The sequence below is a fragment of the Monodelphis domestica genome, chromosome 3 (assembly GCF_027887165.1).
Source record: "Monodelphis domestica isolate mMonDom1 chromosome 3, mMonDom1.pri, whole genome shotgun sequence".
Lineage (NCBI taxonomy): Eukaryota > Metazoa > Chordata > Mammalia > Didelphimorphia > Didelphidae > Monodelphis > Monodelphis domestica.
In genome coordinates this window covers 182,373,664-182,397,348 of record NC_077229.1, presented here as the reverse complement: position 1 = coordinate 182,397,348, position 23,685 = coordinate 182,373,664, and the positions used below count along the sequence as shown (strand labels likewise).

General features: G+C 36.3%; 1 protein-coding gene across 2 annotated transcripts in view; it reads left to right on the top strand.

Annotated features, from left to right (window-relative positions):
• Positions 1 to 23,685, top strand: part of SLC26A7 (solute carrier family 26 member 7) — a 203,150-nt gene that overhangs the window by 22,866 nt on the left and 156,599 nt on the right. The window lies entirely within an intron of this gene.

Sequence of the window (23,685 nt, the reverse complement as noted above, 5' to 3'; positions counted from 1 at the left end):
GGTATGAATGAATGAGACAGGAATGAAGACATTTTCTGAGATTTGGGGAAAAATCTCCAAGTGCTACCTTAAGCAAAAATTTCAATGCCTCACAAAAAGAGAAGAACTTTTAAAAAATGCTCCCTAAGTTGGAATTTGGTATTGGGGCTCCAAAACATTGTAAAGCATGTAAAAATGTATATACTCACAGAAGAGGAAACATCCAATTTCAAGAAGGGATAGGAAGGAAAGTGAGATACTTTATGGTGAAGTGCTTAGCTGGAGGTCAGGAAGTCCTTAGTTCAAACCTATGTATTTTCTTCACCTTAAGAAACTAAAACAAAATTTTATCCTTGGAGTCAGAAAACTAAAGTTCAAGTTTTGGCTCAGCCATCCACTAGCTTTGACCCTCATTTTCCTGTAAATCGAAAGAGGTAGATTAGATGATTTCACACGTCCCCTTTAGCCCCAATTCCTATAAATACTTTTACATGGTGCTTTAGTTGTTTTGGTGATTGCCCTCTGCCAAAGCCACTCTTTGAGTTTGATGTGAACTATTTACATCTACAAGACTTGGTTTTCCAGACATAAAGTAACTGAAATCAATAGAATTTCTAGATTCTCTTCCCTTCAAGTCTCTCTTTCCCCTATATTCTTCAACCTTATTCTTTTCTTCTTCACTAAATGCCAATTTAATTTCAAAAAAAGAAGAGTTGCTCTTCCTGACCTGTCAAAATCAGAATACAAAAAAAAAACCCAAACAATAACACTATGTGGGATTTTTTCCCCCAAATTAAGAGGTGACAAGTAATGAAGGACAGTTATCTCTGCATCTTCATCAAGTCCCAGAATATATCTTCTTTCAAACTCCTTTGCATTCAGCTTTTCCCAGACATTACAGCTGCAGTTATAAGAATTAAAGACAAAGTGATGAGAAAAAAAAATCCAGCAGGGAATAATGCAAGTGAATATGCCAGATCTCATGAGCTTCTCATTATGTGAATCAAATATTGGCAATCAATGCCTCTTCTATTTTCTCAGGAAAGTAGAATGAAAAAAAAAAAAGCAAGGGGAGAGGAGTGGCGGAGGAGGAATCCTAACTGTGACAATGTATAAAAAGTCATCTCTCTATTCACTGAAATTCATGCATCACTAACTTCTCCTTTCCATTACTTCGTTGTGGTGTGGAGGTGACCCTACATTCTTGAGGCCATGCCAATGGACTGCAAGCTCTGGTAGTTCCTAACAAGTTTGAAAGGCTTCCAGGATGGGCCTGGTAATGGATTGTGCATCTGTCAAGGGAGGCCCAACCTTGTTAAGGTCAGAAAGGTTCTTCACCAGAATGCTGGTCCCTAGATGATGTGTTTTTTGGTCATTGATGTCAGTAATAGGAGGGGTTGCTATTTGCATCAGTGGATGCAATGAAATTATGAATCATAATAATAAAACAAAATTTCTTATCAACTTTATAATTATGTGATATAAAACACTTTCCTCATTTTTCCATAGGAATTCAAGTAAAATAGATTATATATCAATATATCTCTCTATATATACAGAGAGAAAGACAGGAAGGACACTACTTTTCCAGATTCTTCCCCTTCATCCTCCAACTATAAATTTCTTGTGTTTCCTCAGAATTTACCTAAAACTTCTATTTTTATAAGCTTTCCTGTTTTACATGCTAAGGAGAAGCTGTGTTTCAAAAGAGGCCATTCAAAAGAAATCCTAGGTGTGTTAAAGAGATCTTCTAATATGTGTTTTTTTTTTTTTTGCATATTTCCTGCTTTAAGAAGTTGAGAGATTTTCTTGCCATTGAATCAAATGATAATTGCTGCTATTTGTTCACACTTTTCTAAAAAAAAAGCTGTTTTTCTATATCTTACTCCCTCAATCTTGCAATAAGCCAGTTAGCAGTAGTAGGTCTTACCACATCATATGTTCATACAATAGAACAGACAAGCAGAGAATAGTTTTGACTCCACTAGGCCACATGGCCAATGACCTAATCAGCCAATCAATCAAGCCATCAATAAACATTTATTAAGAGCCACAAACTGTTCTAGGTGCTGTACATAAAATATTTAAATAAAAGGAAGAAATGAAGAAAAAGGGAGAGAATTAAAAGAAAGAAGAAAGAAAAAATAAAATTGAAGGAAAGAAAGTCCCTTTACAAGGAGCTTTGTTGCTTTGTTTGGATTGTTGATCCAATCAATGCAGACAGAATAAGTACACATATATACATATAAGATGGTTAAACATGAGGTAGTGAGGAAGGGAGAAGATCAGTGATTTGGGAGAATCTCAGGAAAAATTTCAGGAAGGAGACGCTTATGTTTCATCTTCACAGAATTTTGAAAATCTGGGAGTCAGGGGAGAGAAGGGAATATATTCTAAGCGTGATGGGTGACCAGCACAAATGCAGAGATGGGAAATGGAAACTATGTGTGAAGACCAGAGAGAAGGCCAGTTTGTCTAGACTGTAGAATTTGAGAGGGGAGAAATGAAAAATAAGATTTAAAGGTTGGTTCCAGGTTTTGAAGGTCTTTAAAGGCTAGACAGAGTATCTTATATTTTATCCTAGAGGTCAGAAGGAGCCTTGAGATTTATGGAATAAGGGAGTGACATTGTCTATTCTGTACTAAATGAAAATGACTAATCAAGAATATTATATGCCTACCTAAATCTGAATTGGTTTTACCAACTCAAATTCTCTCTCTCTCCACAAAGAATTCCAAGATCTACCCAGCCAATGAGGATCTTCCTTCCTGGGACTTGTATAAAACTTAATTTGCATCTCTTACATGTACTCATGATGTATCATTTTGCATTAAGGTTATCAGTATAAGGAGGCTCCACGGGAAAAGATGCTTCCCCCAGGGTCTAGCTTTGCTCAGAATATTTTACTGTTTCAACAACAATAATATCTAACATTTAGATAGAGTTGTAAGGTTGATAAATTGCTTTACAAATATAATTCATCTGATCCTCATGACTCTCCTGGGAGAGGGGTTCAATTATTATCTCTAATTTACAAAGGAGGAAATTGAACCAGTCAGGTTAAGTGACTTGTCCAGGGTTCTACCATTTCTAAGTATATCAGTTGAAATTTGAACTCATCTTCCTGACTCGAGGTCTAGCCCTTTATCCATTGTGCAACCCAGCCACCTATTGATATTAAAGCAGCCAATGTCTCCAAGTATGTAGTCTTTCTATGAGCTTCCAGAGTCTTCCTTGGAGAAGTTGATGCTTTGAACCAAATCTAAGATAAGTAAATACTCATAGAAAGAACCAGAGAAATGTGACTTGAAAGAGTTGAGAGGAGTAAAAGAAAGTCTGTTTTATTCTTATATATATCCTTGCTCTGTGCAATGCCTAGCATGTAGTGGGTGCTGAATCAATGTATATTTCCTTCCTTCATTTTTCTATAGTCCTAGCTTTAAACTACTTTGGGACTCTGAAGTTTTCTTTAATGCAAAACAGAAGAATGCTACATCTCTGTATTAGTGTAAAGGATTTGTCACTCTCCGTTCTAAAACTTTTGGTTCAACTTGAGCTTCACTATATCCTTTTTCTCCCCACTCAACACTTCTGCATTTCAGGTGCTCGATGCAGACCAATTTTATTACCCACTCGTGCACTTTATATTCAGACAAAGTAGACCACTTGATTGTTCCCTAGACACAGTATTTTGTCTCACAGTACCTTGCTGAAGGTGTGCCTTTGCACAGACTGTCCCCATGCCTGCAGTAATGTCCTTTGTCTTCATTTCTTAAAATTCCCATCTCCCTTTGCAGGTTAGATCAAAAATTTCCTTTAAAATTCAGATCAAGTCCTATTCAAGACTTTTTCTAGTTCCTCTCTTGCCAGTTGTTGATGCCTCCTTCACCCTGTCATTATTTTGGATGGGCTTTGTATTTTTTCCTCCAAAATATCCTATTCCAGTGCCTAATGGGGGAGTGAACACAACTCTTGGTTCTTGAAAGCTGTGTCAGAGAATAAATTATAATAGGCTATACATTAAGTTGGACAGACTTTGGATATGTAGGTTCATGGCATAGGACTGACTATAGTTTTATGATAGATGACCCTAACTAAATCTGTTTTCTGAGGACCAGGCCAGCTAAATATTGAGCAGAATCAGTAGATGGGCCATATGATGAGGAATTTGCTGGCCCCAACAACTCACACACACACAAAAAAAGTATGAAGAATTTTAGGCCTATATTGTTCCCTTCCATTTATAAGCAGAAAGAGGATCAGAAGAGCTAGAGATCACAGTTTTTAAATCATGGCAACATTTAAATTTAGCTTTTGGTACTCTAAATGTGAGTTCCTTGTACAGTGACCAGTAAGTAGGCACTGAATACTTTTAATTCTACCTCAAAAGAAACCAGATGAAAGAAGGAAATTGCAGCTAAATGGAAGAATCATAAGTACTCTTTAAAGAAACAAAGAAATTAGATGGTGAAGCTGGTTTTATTATATGTCATATCAAACATTACTTCATGGGACATTTGACTATCTCATATTATAGTGTTCCTGATAAGTATACGCAAAAAAAAGAATCAAAAGAAACCATCATGGAAATGATTGAAACTGATCCAAAAGCATAATTTGTAGAATTTTAGAGCTTGAGAAACTCCACCAAGATGTAGAGAAGACTATCCAAATTAAATCAGCATACACATTGATACCTGGTACCATCAGAACAAAGATAAGAATAAGGGAGAATCCAGTGAAATATATCAGAAAACATTGATCAGGAAAAAGAAAAAGAGGGGTGGAATAAAAAACTAAAAGAAAAAAGTAGACTATATCAAAGGCTTGTGTATTTACCTTGTTAAGACTTGAAGAGGAAAATTGTTAGGCATTAGATGTGGCATGCACTGAATGACATCAAAATAAAATTGATTACATTATAACAGACAAAAAAGATTTCTTTTAATATGGGAGTTATTTTTGAATCATTTGTCTATGCACAGATTTGTTAGAGATCAGAATGAATATAAAACTGGGACAAAGACTAACAATGAGAATATGATATAGCACATAGAACAATCCATTCCTGAACTACCAAGAACTGATGGAAAATGGGTAAAAGATAACAAAAAGTAATTCTAGTGATGGTTAGAATATATTTATGCATTCTTCTAAATGATATAAAAGATCTTACAAAACACCTCTGGCAGCAAACACATAACTTTATTTCCAAGTAGAATTGGCATCCAGAAGCAATACAGATTTAAAAGTTAAATATTTGTAAAATTTTATAAGGAAGGATGATAAATGATTATTACCAATTAAAGCAGAGTGTTGTGGATATTGTTTAGTAGTGTTCAACTCTTTTTTGACAATCAGATTAAAAGTTCCCTTCAAAATTTGGGAGTTTTCTTGACAAAGATGCTAGAGTGGTTTGTCATTTCCTTCTCCAGCTTATTTTACATTTGAGGAAACTGAGGCAAATAGGGCTTAAGTGACTTGCCTGGGATCATACAGCTAATAAATGTTTATGGCCAAATTTGAACTCAGGTCATCTTAACTTCAGGCTGGACAATCAATCCAAGGCATTACCTGGTTGCCCCAAGAACAGAGAGTAACAGTGGCTAAAACCAATTTAAAGATAGTAGAAAATCAGCCTGAGGCACCAAGGTGGCACCAGAGAGTCCAAAGTGCTGGGCCTGGAATCAGACAGATCAGAGTTTAAAATTTGACCTCAAACACATATTAATTATATGCTTCTGGGAAATTCATTTAACTTCTGTCTGCTTTAGTTTCCTTATTTATAAAATGGTGATAAAAATAGCATCTGTCTCCCTGGGTCATTGTAAGGAACAAATGAGATAATATTTGTAAAAGCACTTAGTTTTGCACAGTACCTGGCACATAAGTAGGCATTTAATAAATGCTTATTCTCTCCCTTTAGGCTTGAAGATATTTTAAGGATAAGAGTGAAAAGACAACAAACAATTGCAAACTATCTAGACATTTAAAAATATTAAACTGATTTTTTCATCAAGGGCAACAAAACCATCCCATATAAACTCCACTACACAGTCTCACATGGTAGAAATACCACAGCATTGGAAAGCAGCTAGCTTGGGTCAAGTGGACATAGAGAATGTCTAAGCTTAGGTAATACGGTTGTGAGGGTGTGAGTTTGATTCACAAGGTATCCGAAGCATGTCCTTACCACCTCTCTTGAGCTATTCTAACAGCTTTCTCTTTGGTTTCCCCAACTCTAGTCTCTCCCCAATCCAATCCGACTTCCACATAGCTACTAAAAAGGTTTTCCTCAAATGTGAGCCTGGTCTGCTTGTGGTTCCATACCAATGCCCCTCCATCTCTCTTCTCCCTGCCTTCATATTGACCATCTCCTATTTCTTGCTGGAATGCTCTCCCTTGCTTCTGCTACTTGGAATTCCCAGATCCATTAAGACTTTGTTTGTTCCACTTCTGTCTTCCACATGAATCCTCTTCTACTTAGGGCCTTTGCACCCCCAAATACCTTGTATTCATTGTCTTTATTTTCTGTATATACATACATATGTATATATAGGCACCTGTCATCTTCCTCATGAGAATATAAACTCCTTGGGAACTTGTATGCCTTTGCCTTTGTATTCCCAGCACTTAGTGCCTAATACATGTGTACAGACTGTGTGGTTGGTTGATTGATTGATTAGAAGCAGTCTGAAGGCTGGCCTGGAAGTGGGAAAGAGGGAAAAAGTGGGGAATTCCAGTCAGATGGTAATTTGGGAAGATCTCAGGGTGATGACAGCGGAACTTAACAGGAGATTATGGATACAATGCAAGGGAGGTTGGAAAAGAATCAATAAGATGGTAATTGATTATCTATGAGAAAAACAGCATAATGTAGTAGATGGCTGACTGGCCTTTGAGTTAGGATGACCTGGGTTCAGTTTCTGCCTCTGACACATAGATGTATGTTGATTGTGTTTCTGGGCAAACCATTTAACATCTAGGTCCAAGATAACTCTCTTAAGACTCCTAAGATGCAGAGTAGATTCTAGGCTGTACTGGAAAAAGTTTCCTCACAAAAAGGTCCTTATATGAATAAAAGTCACAGATCTTGTGAAAGAGACATAAACAGAGACAGAGAGACCAAAAGACAACGAAAGAGAAATAGAGCAGTAGAGAGACAAGAACAGAGAGAAATATTGTATGTGTGTATGTGAGCGAGAGACTAAGAAAGGGGAAGAATCAAATATAATTCAAAGTTTTCATACATGAGAGATTACATTATCTTTTATCTCCTACCCCAAACCAGTTATTCCCCTGACTTACCTGAAAGCATACATAATCACTTTGATAATCTTTTGTTTTTTAACTTTAGCACCATGACTCAGCTCCATTTCACCCTGGTGATCTAGCCCAACTTATTCTTTTTGTAGATGAGGAAGCTAGGACCTAGATAAATGAAATATTTGTTCAAGGTCAAAAAGATAATATACAAAACTGGGATTTTTAAGTTGAAATCCAAATTGAACTGTAAATACATTATTCTAATGGGAAAGTAAGCATATAGTTCAATAGTTGATAATATTTTATCAGTCATTTTTATTATGGTAGCACTAACTATGATTTATATTGTTTTGGAGTTTTTCCCTCTTTAAAAATGATTTGAAAATTGATCCCCATGAGCCTTTAATTATGACACCTCCAGCTCATATTTCTTTTTTTTTTTTTTTACAAATTCCCAACTTCATCTTCTTAGTGCCATAGTTATTTCTTTATACAATACACTAGCTACTAAGGTGGAGTTCAAATGTAGATGACAATAGTTATTCATGAAAATAGATTGCCATAGAAATACTGTCAGATCTGTTCCATTTTATGTCTATTTGTTTCCCTCTTGCATTGCCCAAAAAAGTAATTATCTGACATCCAGTTCTCACACCAAATTCTCTGCAGGCTTATTTTCCTCTCAACTGCTTTTGGCTATTTTGTAAGACAATTCTGCTTATAATCTTCTGTCATTCTCCTCCCTAATGTTTTGCAAATGGTCTTCTACTTTAAATGTTGCCCTTGGCTGCTATATTTCTCCACTTGGCAAGGAAAGCAAGTGGTTGTCCTGGTGAAGCCTCCTCATTGGGTTGACTGTTTTGAACTGGCTCAATTTCTTGATGAAACAGTGACAGGATCATTGTCTTTACTTTCATCTATTCCCCATTTTTGGAGTTTGCAGCTTGTTTAAACAGGTAGCAGTGTAGCTGCTGCATTTGTCTGCAGTGTCTTCTCATTTTTATCTTTTCTTCAGCTCTCAAGGATAAATCAATACCATATTAAAGACTGTTTTTGATCCTTATTCTCCCTGGTTGATGACTTAGCTGAATACAAACTTGATTCTGAAATGATTCCCATATGGGGAACCAAGGGTTTCCTTTCTGGTAAAGTATAGTCATTGTCATTTTTTGGGGGGGGGGGTAAGGGGCATGATTTTCAGTACATGCCATGCCTAATACTTCCTAGAGTTATTCTCAAAATAGAAAACAACAAACATTTATTAAGTGCTGGCTATGTTCAGAGAACACTGTGCTAATTGCTTATCTAAAAGTGTAATTCATTTTTAGATAAGACATACATTTTCCTTTTAAGGAATTTAATAATCTGGCAGGGAGATTATAGTCCATTAAACTTAAAGGAAGTGCTCATGATATGCAAACTTGAGAACTACGATAAGTCCACAAATCTTTGTTCTTTTATTTCTTGAACCATCTTTTCCCACCATCATTCATTTTATGACACTTTGCATTGAAATAATAGATTATGAAGGTGAAGATTCTTCAAGTTCTTCATAGAATTCTTCTACTTCACCTTCTATATGCAATAGATATTGGCATATAAGCTATATTAAATTTTTATTGTAGTTTATTTGCTTATGTTCATGAATTCTACATGATGATCTAACCAAATGTCCCATTAAAAATGTGTTTCTTCTCTTTGAGAACATAATGAAATCAACTCCTTTATTCACTTCTGCAAGGAGAACCTGGCAGCCATAATTCCATTTAGCTGTCAATTGTTGGTTATTGGACAAAGGTTGAATATTCTGTTTGCCAACAATGAAGTTAATGTTTGCAGATGGAATAAGGACTCAGTGATTTTTAGCAACCTCTCTCCACCTTCTCCATTGCTATAGATGTTGAAGTGAAAGGTGAGAGCACAAGAATGAATTTTAGAGAGACTTCATGGAGCTTTTGTTTAAGGACTAGGCCTTAACTGAGAGTTCCATACTTTTAAGAGGGAGGGAAGGGTACTTAGAGAAGATTTCATGGACAGTCACAAAAATGTGAAAGGGGGCAGGAAGGTTAAGTAAACTGGGAATAACTTGGAGAAAAGGCTCAGGGAGAGCAAATAATGATCTTTAAACGTGTGAAAGGTTATTATACAGAAGATGAGAGAGATCCTGTATCTTTCTGTAGTCTCTCCAAGTTTCAGGTAGATTGTGATGATTTCATGAAATGTAAGACATAAAAGGAAGATGTTGATTTGGAAGTTTTTAGATCTAGTTATTCTTAAAACAAAGAAGTGAAGTGCTTCAACTTCGAAGAAATTCAAATCTCTGCAAAAACATATATTTACCTTTGCACACTAAAGAGTTGAGAAGTGAAGCAGTGTGCCTTAGTGTATAGAGAGTTGTTCTTGGAGACCTGGGTTCCAGTTTAGAGTCTGGTGTTGGAGAAATCAATGAACCTCTCAGTGCCTCAGGCAACTCTCTAAGACTGCTGAGCAAATACCGATGTGCCAACTTCTTCACTGGGAACTCCCCACTTTGATGAAATTAGGGGTCTGGCAAAAACAGCATCAACAAAATCCACTTAACAATCACATTCCCATTCCTTGTTGCTTGCTTTCCCTCATTCTCATAATTCGTCTATCACTGAGGCTAAAAGAACACAATCATTTGACTGTTATAAACATACTCAGTGTTCATAAAACACAAACATATGTCATAAAGGAAATACAAGAGAAAACAGAAGGGATAAATAGACAGTGTTAAACATGTTCACCTATCATTGCTAGGCCTACCCTTAAAGATTTGCAGTCCTACCCTAGACACAAAGCCAATGCTTATTTTTATGTCTAGGCTAAAGGAGGTTTAGTTGCTCATTGTCTCCTGGATCTCTAAGGTTAGCAACTCTGTTCGATGTTACGTAAAAAATAATTTAGGTGCCCCAGAAAAAAATGGGCATGTTCAAAATAAAAAAGCATCATTATTTTCTTTAATGTGATATTATGTAGCGGGATAGCTTCCTTCAGTGAAGTTCTATTATCTTCGAAGGGAGTTCCAACCTTGACTGAAGCAGCTCAAATAAACAATAGCTTCAGTCTAGTTTATTGTCCTAAACTAGAGACACAAACTTTCCCCCCTGGGTAGCTATTTCATAGTCTTCTTGTTGGTATTATTTGTTATTTTATATTTGCTGGAAGCTAGCCATGATGGATGAACTATTTCTCTCTAGAAATAACTGGATTTTCCAACGAGGTAAATTAACTCTTTCAAACTCTTTCAAAAACACAGGGAAGTATTTAGCACACTCATAGAAATAATTTACCACATCATAGTATCCAAATGATTTCATCTTTGAGGTATGGGCCCAAGAAAGTAGTTTACTCATATTCTGTCTCTAGCCATAAGGAATTAATACTCCTATTTCCTAATTAAAAAACCAACTATGAGCATAATTGAATAAGCTCTTTTTGCTAAGAAGAACTGGGAAGCAAGAATTGAGGAAGCAAAAGAGATGGCTAAAAGATGCTGTCTTTGGGACTCTCTTCCCAGATCTATAATAAATATTGGCACATTGTGGCACCACGGATTGAGAAAGAATCCTGTTCAAATCCCATTGCTGATTCTTACTAGCTGTGGGACCATGAATAATTCATTTTAAAACACTGAGGTTCTGTTTCTTTGTCTGTAAAATGATAATAATAAAACCTGTAATACTCATTTCATTATTGTAAGACTTAAGTGAGATATAGTATGTAAAGCATTCGATTATTATGATTCAAAGACTGCTATTAAGTGTACAAATAAGTCATGTCTTTGAATTATAATGGTTAACATTTATATAGATGTTATCTCTTTTGATCTTCATAACAACTCTGAATTAGGTGCTATTATTATTCTTAATTCATAGATGAGGAAACTGAGGCTGAGAGGGGTTAAGTGACTTTCCCAAAATCACACATCCTGTAAATATTTGAGGTGGAATTTTAACCCAGATCTTGCTGACTCCCAAGGCCAGCCTCTATCACTGCCCAGCTGCCACAGTAACGTTACTACTTTCTCTAGTGCCACCGTGTATTTTGTGGCATTGTCTACTTTTCAAAAAGAGAATCCCTCTTGTAGCAACCATAGCCCCAAACCCTCAGTAGAAATCCTCATTTACTCTTCCTACATTCAGAACAGCAAGCATCTCCAAGGAATATAGAAGAGTAAAGAGTTTTCAACAAGTTATTTTTTCCTAAGCCAATTTCCAGGTCTTTGTGTTGTTTATGTCTAGGGTCTTCCCAGGAACTAGCAGGATTTAGTCAGGTCTCTGGGGGAAACCTGAGCATAGGACCAGGAATCCAATATAATAGCAAAATGGCTGGAGGAGGTATCAACAGATGTGGGTTCATGTCTCCGTTCTGGACCTTACTGACGCGTGACCCCAAATGAGTCATCTAACCTCTTTGAAACATGCTTTGCTCATCTGTAAAATAAGTATAATACTGGCGCTGCCTGTTTACAACCATAAAAATACCACTTGTAAGTGGGAGGAGCTATTTCCTTATATGCATAATTATATTTCTTTATATAACTGTTTCATGTTTTCTGAAAGACTCTCTTTTAGAGGCAGATAGGTGGTTCAGAAGATAGAGAGCCAAGCCTAGAGACAGGTGGTGCTTGGGTGCTGTCCAGATACTGCCTAACTTTGTGACTCTGGGCAAGTCACTTAACCTCCATTGCCTAGCCCTGACCAGTTTTTCTGCCTTGGAACTAATACTTAATATTGATTCTAAGAAAGAAAGTAAGATTTTAAGAAAAAAAACAAAACACTCTATTTGAGATTTGGGTTTTATATGTGTGTTCTTACAATAATGACCAATATGGAGGTATGTTTTGCATGATAATAAAATAAAATAAAAAAAAACTCTCTTCTTGACATGGAGGACAATAATAACTATATATTTATAACTTTGGAGTTAATTCTTTCAAAGTATTCCGGACAATTACTTTGGGTATTACTATTCCCACTCTGTGAACAGGAATATCCCAACAATGCAAAATGGAAACAATCTAAACAATACTCTGTGATTATATGATCAGTCTTGTCCCTGAAGTAGATATAGGAGGATATGTTTCTTTTCCTTCATTCAGAAGTGGGGACTATGGAGGTAGAAGGCCATATATACCATCAGCTTGACTGATGTATTTGTTGGTTTTGCTAAACTTTTCTTTTTTATTTCTTTGTTTAATGGATGGCTTTTTGGGTTGGAAAGGGTGAAATATGTTTATATATGTATATATAAATGAAACTGATATAAAACTATCTATCCATCTATCTTTATTTTTTTTATTTAAAAGCATGACATTAACATGAAGGTTAAGTGAAGGCAAGAGTTTTCTTGATGTTGTAACTCCGTATGGAGTATCTCCTTTTATCAATGACGATGAACATTCTTCTAATTCATCCTTCAGAAAAGTTCTGAAAATAGCTTTTGACTTAAATGCATGTTGTTAAACTTAGAAGTGTGTTCCTGAAAGGAAAGGGGACAGCTGAATCTAATTTTCTCTAGAAGTGCCACTGGAAAGTCATTTACCTACAACTGAGAATCTAATGTTTTCTGAATAAAGTTCAAACTCTTTGATTGGGCATTGTAAGCTTTCCACATTCTGGTGAAACTTTTTTTTTTCTATTCTTTTCTCATAGACTGTAGACTATGTTCTCTATGCCCAATCTAAATTGGATAACCTTTTGGTCCATGAAGATTTACTTATACATTCCCACATCTTTACTTGTACTTATGTTGTCTGCTATATTATACTCTTCTTGAATATCTTTTCCATTAACTTTTTTACTTGCTGAAATCCTGGACATTTTTCAATTCCCTAGTTAATTTTTTTTACTTATAATTTTATTAGTAAAGGGTACTACCAAAAAAGGAAATTCTTTCTACCTTGGTAGGTCATCTTCTCTGAAACCAAATCTTGGAAAGTTCCTTAGAGCACTAAGAAATTAAGTGACTTTCTCTGGGTCACACTGAGGGTTTATGTCAGAGGCTAGCCTTGAAACTCCATCCTTTGTGGCTGCTTTGAGGTCAGCTTTCTGACCACTATACCATGCTGCCTATTTCCCAGTTAAAGTTTGATGGTCTCCATGAAATGCTTATAGATCCCTCCAGTAGCAGATGATTTTTTCCTTCCTCAGACTTTAAGTAGTACTGGTTTGCACCTGTCTTTGGAGTTTGCAGCTGTATTTTGCATTAAATCTCTCAGTGCATTTATTGGGTACTCATCCTGTGAGATTGTACCTATCAAAAATATATTTTTTTGTAATTTCCCCTAGCACTTAAAATAATGGTCTCTGTATAAAGTGAGTAGTTATTTAATCAATATTTGCTTAATTTATGTGTGTGCGTGTTTGTGTATAATTTAACCATAAGGTGAATCAATGTACTATAAGTATGGATATAGAGGGCTGATCTGTTTGGCACATTTAAAAGAGTGTTGGGCTTAGAGTGATAGGATCTGTATTTGAATTCTAACTCTTTCATTTGATAGCTGTGTGACCTTGGACAAGTAATTTAACTCCTATAAGCCTCAGTTTCCACATCAATAAAAAGAGAGTTGGATTAGATTTCCCCTAAAATCACTTTCAACTCTAGTGTCTGTCACATAGTAAGCATTTAATAGATGTTTATTTAATGAATAAATGAATGAAAAAGTTCCCTGGGCAATTTGATTAGGTTACTAGGAAATCATTTTTCCTAGGGGGGTATGGATATATCCACTGGTAACTCATTGAGAGGATTAAGGACATCTCCTGGCCATTGGTGATATAGGTATCAACCGAACTGATTTATATCTCACTGAGAATGTGTGATTAAATCAGTTGGTTTGACTGGCTATGGATTCACCCCTACCCACTTTGAATTGAGCCTTTAAAATGGATTGTTCATTATTGAGTTGGTCTATTCAGAGAGATCCAAAGACCCGATTTGGGCACGTAACAGAATTCAGAATCTGAGGACTGACAGATCCTAGAGGGAAATAGGGATGGGATGGCTTTGATAGCTACACAACATTTTCTCTGATTACCCACCCAGGAATTGTTGATGGAGGCCTTGAAAAAAGAAGCACATTTGAGGTGTGTTAGAAGGCTAATTAGATACCTAGTTGGAACATTGGACTTGAGGTCAGGGAGATATTAATTTCAAATCCTGTCTTAGATATTGACCTTGCATTATGAACCTGGACAAGTCACTTAACCTCTCCCAGCCTCAGTTTGCTTATTTATTAAACGGGGAGACTATTACCTCCCTGGGTCATTGTGAAGATCAAAGGAGATAATATGTAAAGTAACTTGGAAACTTAAAAGTCCATAGTAGTTACTAGTATATAAATATGCATCTATATGTATAATTATTATTGTTATGTCAGTCCAGAGGCGGGTGGAGTCAAATGCATAGTCTAAGCCTTGATATTTTTGTTGCTTCCATGGAGGGGTGGCCAGGAAATTTCTTAGTGTTGAGAAATAGATGCTCTGGAGAGGGAACCATGTGGCTGAATGCTGGCAGTTTCTGAACTTCAGACTTCTGGAGGACTGATCGCTGAGAGTTCCAGAAATGCAGCTTTCTGAGAGAGTTGCAAGCATCCTGTTCATATGGGAAATTTGCCCAACCTGTGGTAGAGCCTTCCAAACTAATACTTGTCTAATCAGTCATGGTTGGACACACTGTACATTGATCCTGGCATCATGGTGTCATTTTCGAACTTTTTGAATACAGGAACAACCAACCAAGAATATTGAGGACTTAGACATGATACAGAAAATTTTAAAAAATGATGTTTTGAGTTATTTAGATATTCTACTCCAATAAACATTTATTACTCCCTACCATTAATTTCTTAATTATGACACAAATAAGAGGAAGCTAGGCGGCTCAGTAGATTGAGAGTCAGGCTCAGAGATGGGAGGTCCTGGGTTCAAATTTGGCCTCAGACACTCCCCAGCTGTGTGATCCTGGGCAAGTCACTTAACCACCATTGCTTAGCTCTTACCATTCTTCTGCCTCAGAACCAATATCCAGTATTGATTCTAAGATGGAAGGTAAGGGTTTTTTTTTTAAATTATGACATAAATAGTTTTTACATTCCTCCATTATACCAAACTTCTTGAGAACTGGAATTATCTTTCTTAGTATCCCCAACACTTAGCACAATACCTAACTCATAGTAGGCAATTAATAATGTGTTGTCTGAATGTCTATCTGACAGCCAATCATTTCATTCTCTTGCTTAAAAACTTCCCAATATGGTTCTAGATTACCTCAAATAAGATAAATATGAAATGTGTAGCATAATGTTTTTATTTACTTGGTCTTTTTTAAACCTTTACCTTCCAGCTTAGAATCAATGCTAGCTAGGGATTGATTCTCAGAGAGAAAAGCAGTAAGGGCCAAGCAATTAAGGTTAATTGCCCAATGTCACATGACTGGGAAGTGTCTTGAACCCAGGACCTCCCATCTGCAGGCTTGGCTTTCTTCTCTCCATTGAGCCACCTATCTGTCCCTTGCCTAACATTTAAGGCTCTTCAAAATTAGGTTTCAGTCTTATTTTGTATAACCTCAATACTTAATCCCAATGGTCAGGGACTATCTACTCACTGGCCCAGATGAAGGCCCTGCCATGTGTGAGAGTCAGTGTGGATGGGTGAGCCTGGAGAGCTCTAGCCCTCTTCTGTTCTTTTTCAGAAGACCTTCTTCAAGGGTTGAGTTGTGCTGGGGCACGTTTGATCTCTAACTGCAAAAGGGAAGATGGAAGAGATCAATCCCACTAAAGGCTTCTGAAGGATAAAATTCTGGGAAGAAATGGGAGGAACTCACAGTCTCTATGAGGTCCCTGTTTTCAGATCGCTCCGTGAGAGACTGTAGGGAGTTTCCCTTTGGGTGATCACTAGGAATCTCTTTCTCTGGCCTGAGTGGCGCTATCTTCATCTCCATGACAGTGCTTTCACTCTGTTTTTCTTGGTATATACTTTCCTATGTTTACCTCTCTGACTTCTGTTTTGCTACAACTTAGATGAATGTGGCTTTTGTTTTTTTGCTGTTTTCTGTGTGTGTTCATTGTGGAACTGGCACGTGCTGGAGAAGGGCCCAAGCCTTGCACATAAATCTTGGATTCTCCTTCCCATCAATAATGGCACAGCGACCAGAAGTTAGGTCAGATCTGATCACATTTTTCAAACTAATACTTAATGGAACAGACTGATATAATTTTCTATAATTTATAATTTTATATTCTCTCTGTCTCGGAGGAGAGCAGAGTGACCAGGCTCCTGGCCTTAGCCTCTTGCTTGCTCTCCTGTAGGATTGAAAATCTCTTTTGGAGAATAATGAGGGTAGAAGAAGCTAGAGAGGTCTATTCTACCTCCTCTTGACTAAATTGCACCTTCATGGCACAAGAAGGGGAACGGGGCCTTTCTGTATTTACTTTTTCCCCTTCTTGCATTCCACATCCTAGTCAAACAAGACAACTAGCTTTTTCTCTGTGTATATTCTTGTAGACTATCCTAAGTGACTGGGATGTATTTCCTTTTTATCTTTCAGCTAGCTAGTGGTACAGCGGATACAGCCCTGAGCATGGAATGAGGAAAACTAAGTTCAAATTTGACATAAGTTCAAATCTGATCTCAGATATTTCCTAGCTGTGTGACTCTAGGCAAGTCACTTGATCTCTGTTCGTTCCTATTTTCTCAACTTTAAATGAGAATAATAATAATAATACCTTATAGGGTTGTTGTGAAGATTAAATGAAGTAGTATTTGTAAAAATGCTTTGCACAATTCTTGGCACATAGTGGGTACTATATAAAAATTATTCCCTTCCCTCTTCTCTCTCCCTTTCCTTCAGGATTCACATTTTCTTTTAAACCCAGCTTAGTTGACACCTCTTCCTTTTTCCCTTAGATGAAAATGTCCTCATCTTTCTTAAATGCTCATAGCGCAGTTTGCCCAATTCTTTCTCATGACCTCTATCACACCCAATCTTGTATTATACTCATGTGGGTTCATGTTACACTACTTCTCTATCCTCATAATAAGATATGAGCTCCTTTAGATTAGAGATCACGTCATTTTTATTCATCTCCAGTGCCTAGCATTGTGCCTTGTATGTAATAGGTGCTTATATCAAGTTCATTGAATTGAATTGATTTCTAGACCCCTCACTATCCTTATTTCTCTTCCATGAATTCATCCCTCTCCTGAGGAGTTTAAAGGACATGGGCTATATAGACTAACAAATTCCCTTTGTCTAAACCCAGTAGTAATCTCTTAAGAAACACGCCACTGAGGGAATTAGGCATGATTTTCTTTTTATATCTTTGGGTCATTCTGGCTTTCATTATAAGGACTTGGTTTTCTAAGTGTTCTTTTTTCTGTCTACCATCTCATAGCAAATGACTCCTCTTTTGTAAAGGAAATAAGATGTGTGAATAAGAACCATTTGTTGTTGGTCTTTCAGATTTTCTTACATTTGGAGATTATTTTTAAAAAAGCACTCTAATATTTGTGGACACCTGCTTTCTGATAAAGCATGTCCCTACAGAATGCCTCAACTTTTCCCTTTCCCCTAATTTCCTGTAAGTCTTTCTCCTCTCCATCCTAATATGAAATTCAATACTTATCCCTTACTACCTAATTTGAGAATTTAATAGACAGAATGATAGATTTAAAATTGCAAGTAATTTTGTAAGGTAAATCTTCGGTTTTATAGCTAGGAAAACTGAGTTCAAAATGACTTTCCCAAGCTCCCAAGAAAAGTTTTACCACAGGCAGGATTGGAACCCAGTATCTATAACCTTAGATCGAATATTCTTTTTCTATATCATGTCATTTAAAATATATTATTTTTAGTAATGGAGAACTTATGGGAAATTCCCATACATAATTAGAGTTGCCCTTTGCCACTTGATCTACTCATAGCAACCCTGACCCTACCTTGACTCCCTTGAGGTCTTTGGAAGTAATTAGTAAGTTTTTACTCCCTTGGTAATCTTTCTTTACATGAAGTAACTATCCAGTTTGTTTTCCTGAAAGGGTGGCAACATGACTTGTAAGGAAATATATAACAGATTTACAGATAGCTATCCCAAGTTTAGGAAGTCATCTTCTAACATTGAAGCAATCCATGCATAGGCCTGAAGCAGAACTGAAAAACATCATTTTGTTTTTGTTTGGCTACTTAAAAAAAACAAAGAAAAAACAAAAATAAAAACCAACCCACTAACCCAATGAAGGCAATTCTTAAGAAAATGACCCAGTGAACTTTAATGTGTGGAAATTGCCAGACAGCCAGCCTCTGGGATAGAGTCTCCCATTTATCCACAGGACAAATACATAGCAAACGTATTGGTAATTCTTCATTAACTTAGTGTGTGATCGAATATATTAGCAGCAGTCTGAGAGCCCAAGCTAAGAGTATATAGAAGGATTTGGGGAAGAGGGCATCTCTTAAAATTTCTATGTACCAGTCTGGGTTCGGCCTCCTTAATATTTTTATAAAGGCTTTGTTTTCATTTGTACCAGGAATTAGTGAGTATAATTGGAAAATTGAATTATATCATTTCTTGTGGAAACTCCATTCTGCATAACTCCCATTACCACAGTTCCAAATGTGGTTGGCTCTTCCTTATTTTCATTTGGCGTTTTATGGCTTCTCCAGGGACCATTTCCTAGACATTAAAGCAGTGTTCTAAGAATTCTAGCCTTTTTTGGAAGCACTTAAACACATTTTCTTTGTAGCTATATAACAAGTTAAAGAATGGTCATTCAAAGAATATCTCACACATTCACTGTATTGGTAACCTTATGTCTCTAGCAACCTCAAGTTCATCACGTTCAAAAAGAGAACCTAGGATGACATGCTTATAGGTTTAGAGTGGAAGGACTGGTGGTTATCTAGCCCAACCTCTTTATGCTATAGATAAGAATTGTGAGACTCCCCAGGTTTAAGTGATTTATCTGCTGCTCCATATGGGAGCTCTGCTATGGAATTTGCCCATAACCTGAATAGAAAACGCAAGCCTGAGGTCTCTAGAGATTTTCAAAGTTAAGATGGGAGGTGTATGACATAATTTAGTGTTTATTTAAGGCTGTTGTGTTCACGTTCAGAATGTGGATTTAAGCCTCTTCTGCTCCCTAGATAGACTGCAATAAAAACTGAGACAGGAGGACAAGGAAAACTTTATCATAGCATAATAGAACTAAAGAATTATAGCTGGAAGGGGCCAGAGAAGCCAGTTAGTCAAGCCCCTTCATTTTGTAGATGAGAAAACAGAAACCAAAATGTTAGATGACTTGTCCAAGGTCATACAGAGAATAAGGATCAGAGGCAGGGTTTGAATTAGGTCTTCTGACTCCAGAGTCAGTGCTCTTTCTGCAAATAAATTCTAGAGAAAACAGATGCTAGTGGAAGAGTAGGTAACTAAGTTAGCCATACAGCCTTGCATTTTGGTAGCTGAAATTTAGATATATGCATTTAGGTCCTTTTATAGGTTTCAGTTGCATAAATCTTAACATAGAAGAGAATTACACCTTATGCAAATGTATTTTGCATTCTTTATCCAATTTGTTAGACTGCTATCTATATAACATCATTGCTTTGGTTGCTATTGCTGAGTCCTTTCAGTTGTGATCAACTCTTTGTGATTGCATTTGGGGTTTTCTTGGCAAAGATGTCTTCCATTTCCTTCTCCAGCTCATTTTACAGATGAAGAAACCAAGGCAAATAGAGCTAAGCAACTTGTGCAAGATCATAGCTAGTCTGAGGCTGGATTGAAATTCAGGTCTTTCTGACTCCAGTCCTGATGCTCTTTCCGTTGTGCTTCCTAACTATAATATAATGTCAAGACGCTTTGATCAGTTTCTAGAATCTAGACCCTTTCTTCTTCAGTTCTAGAATCTATTTTCTGGGTAATTGTTTAAATGGGAATCCAGCTAAATTTAGTTTGTCACAGCAAAAATGTAGTTTATATTTTCACCTACAATACTGCCACAATTCTTTTTCCTCCTGGCACAAATTGATTCTCTAGTTTTTAATCCTTGCAAAGAATTACTTGAGCCTCAGAACTGGAAAGGATCAGTTACCCACAACTGAACATGAATGTCTTTTACAATATACTTAATGAGTGATCATTTAACCTTTCTGTGAACATTGGTACTGAGGTGGAAACAACGCGGTGGTATGCCAAATACTAAGGAAAGCATATTGACTTGATTGGAGGATGAGCAAGTTAGAGCCAGACAGAGGAAAGCCAGGACTTAAGCAGGAAGATGACAGAGATCTACTGTGGTTTCTTAAGCAAGCAAAGAACACAATGTAAGTTATTTTATGAATGGACACATGGATTGGTAATTGCTGAGTGAAAATAGACTGACATTGAATTACCCACCTTTGATGATCTGGCTAAATGAGTGCTCTGTTGGGTATATCAGTGAGATAAGTTATCTTTGTGTCATTTTGGCATCTTCTGAGTAAATATATGCCTTTATCTGACCAGACATGATTTCGTTATTATAAGAAGATTCCTATGAGCAAAGTTGGCTTACAAATGAACTACATTTTCCAACATCTTATCTTGGTACCTTTCTTAAATAAAAATGTTTTATTATTTTTTTCCAAATGATTTTGGCATAAAAACATAGAGCCTCTCTAGGTCTATTCCTTTTCATGAGATATAGCAATCTTAATCCTTTCCATCTACCCATTTCTTATGATTCTTAGGACTTACCCTAAATAGCTGGCATTTATTTTTGCAAAGCATTTTATATATAATATCTCATTTGATTCTCACAACAATACTGTAATTATCACTATTATCCCAATTATACAGATGGAGAAATTAATTCTGGGGTAAATTAAATTACCTGACCAGGGTCACAAAGCTAGTCTATATGAGGTGAATCTTTAACTAAGCTTTCCTGATTTACATCTAATACTGCTAACCATTACACCACCAACCTATATGTTTTTTCTCTCTCTCCATACCCTGCATTTACTGATGCTGTCATCTGACCTTCTTTTAACTTAAGGACTTTTGAGCCTTGCCATCTCCTCCACTGTTGAAGTATTAGGACTTTTGGGTCCTTCTTTTTTGCCTACAGATGAACTTTCTTTTATCATTTCTTCCCCAATGAGAATGAGCTTCTTGAAAGGAGAGATCATCTAGATTTTTCAGTTTGTATAACTGGTGCTTAGCATAGTGCTTGGTACATACTAAGAGTTTCATGAAAGCTTTTTTTAACTTTTTCATTCATCAGATGTGTGTGAGTACTTTGCAAATCTTAAAAAAAATTATAGATATAAATGATAGCTATTATTATTCATCAGGGTATTCATTCAAGAACTGATTTTTTCTAAAGTACTTTTCCAGAATATTTTACATGATTGCATATGTAAAAGCTATATCAGATTGCTTGCCTACTGTCTCAGGGAGTGGAAAGGTATGGGAGGGAAGATAGGAAGAATAGAGAGAATTCAGAACTCAAAATTTAAAAACAAATGAATATTTAAAATTATTTTTACATCTAATTGTGGCAAAATAAAATATTATTAAAATAATAGTTTTCTAGGCATTCCAGCAGCGTCTGTCTTACCAGAGTGACATAACCAGTATTATTAAGTCTTTTTTAGTCTTGGTAGGTAATCAAATAACTAAATAATCTCTGGTTTTGTTCCCCCTTATGTCTCCTCTTCCCACTTCTCTTCTTTCTCTTCCTCCTCCTCCTTTGTTTTCTTCCCCATCTTCTCTTTATCCTACTTAATCTCCTCCTCCTTCCCCCCCTCTTCCTTTTCCTCCTCCACTTTTATCTCTTTTTCTTCCTCCTCCTCTGACAAATTAGTCTTTCACTTTGGTCTGATGCACAATTTATTTTTAAGCTGTGATGGCTTTCAATTCATTTTGATGACATACTGTCTGTCTGGGGTATTGTTTTTGCTCTCCTCACAGACTACCAAATAGAATTCTGTTACAGATATTCATGATTGATTATAATGATCTGCATTTCAGATCTCTGTAATAGAGTTGTAATTATAAATTTCTCTTATATGTAGTGCATGGTATGGCTTATCATCAGACAGACAGTATACATGCATCTAAATGATAAGACAATCTATTTGATTGGTTCTAAGTAATTGGCATTTACGCTGAAAGGTTGTTATTTTTTAAAGCTATTTCCCCTCTAAGAAAGAGTTCCAGAATTTATAGTATAAATAGAAGTATGAAATGAGCAAGGAGATGAGGCGTTTCCTTTTAGGGAGGTACTTTTACACGCCTAACTTCTTGCAGGAGATTCAGTTTTTAGAGTAAGCTATCAGTTTGGGACAATGCTTCCCTTGTCCATTGTTCAAGCTTACTGAAGCCCAGAGCCAGAATTTCCATGGGGTGTGAATAAAACCACAGCTGAGAGTGAAAGTTCTGTATCCATTTAATGTGAGGTCAAGAAAAAGGTATTGTGGTGTTTAGTCCTTGATTTAGTCTTGTGGAATTTTGTACAGAGATAACAGCCTGCATTTTATTTCAGGTTTTCTAAATCTAATGTAGGCCTAGTGCATGGCTCACTGGTATGTCTTTGAGTTGAATAGGGGTACAGAATCTAATTTAATTTAAGTAAGGTCTAAAGCAGTGTCTAGTTCAAGGTAATTGCTTAACAAATGCTTATTGCCTGACTGATAGTAAAAAGACCACTGGTCTTGAAATCAGAGGACCAAAGTTCAAAAGTCTCAGTTTTACCATTTTCTCCATTTTTAGTCTTGGGAAGGGAACATGAGCTTTTTATATCTTTAGATCTTCATTGGTGAAATGGAAGCAATGATACATATCCTACCATTTCTAGGTACATGATCTTGGGCAATATCAGATCATAATATTCGATCTAGAAAAAAACCTAAGTGATCATCCCTCCCAATTCTCTCTTTTTTCCCCCCATGGATAATTTTAGGCCCTGACAGGTAAATTGACTTACCTCAGGTCACACAGAAAGTAGCAAAGCTGAGACTCAAATTCACATCCAATGACTCCAAATTCAGCATTCTTTCTTTTATACAACTCTGCATCTTTGCCTCAGTTTCTTAACTCATAAAAAAGAATTTAAAAAAACCCAGACACTCAAAACCAAAAATTATAGAAGCAACTCTCAGAAACTGAATGCAGATTGAAACATATCATTCTTTCCTTTATTTAATCCATAAATTTTTCTCTAGTGTAAGAGATAGGTGTCTTTCACAACATGATGAACACTGAAATATATATTGAAGGATAACATAGATACAATCTATATCATATTACCTGCTATCTTGGGGAGGGAGGAGAGAGAAGGAGGGAGAAACATGGATCACAAAATGTCAGAAAGTGATTATTAAAAATTTTATTGACATGTAAAAATAGGATAAAGACAGTACTGAATTCCTGGG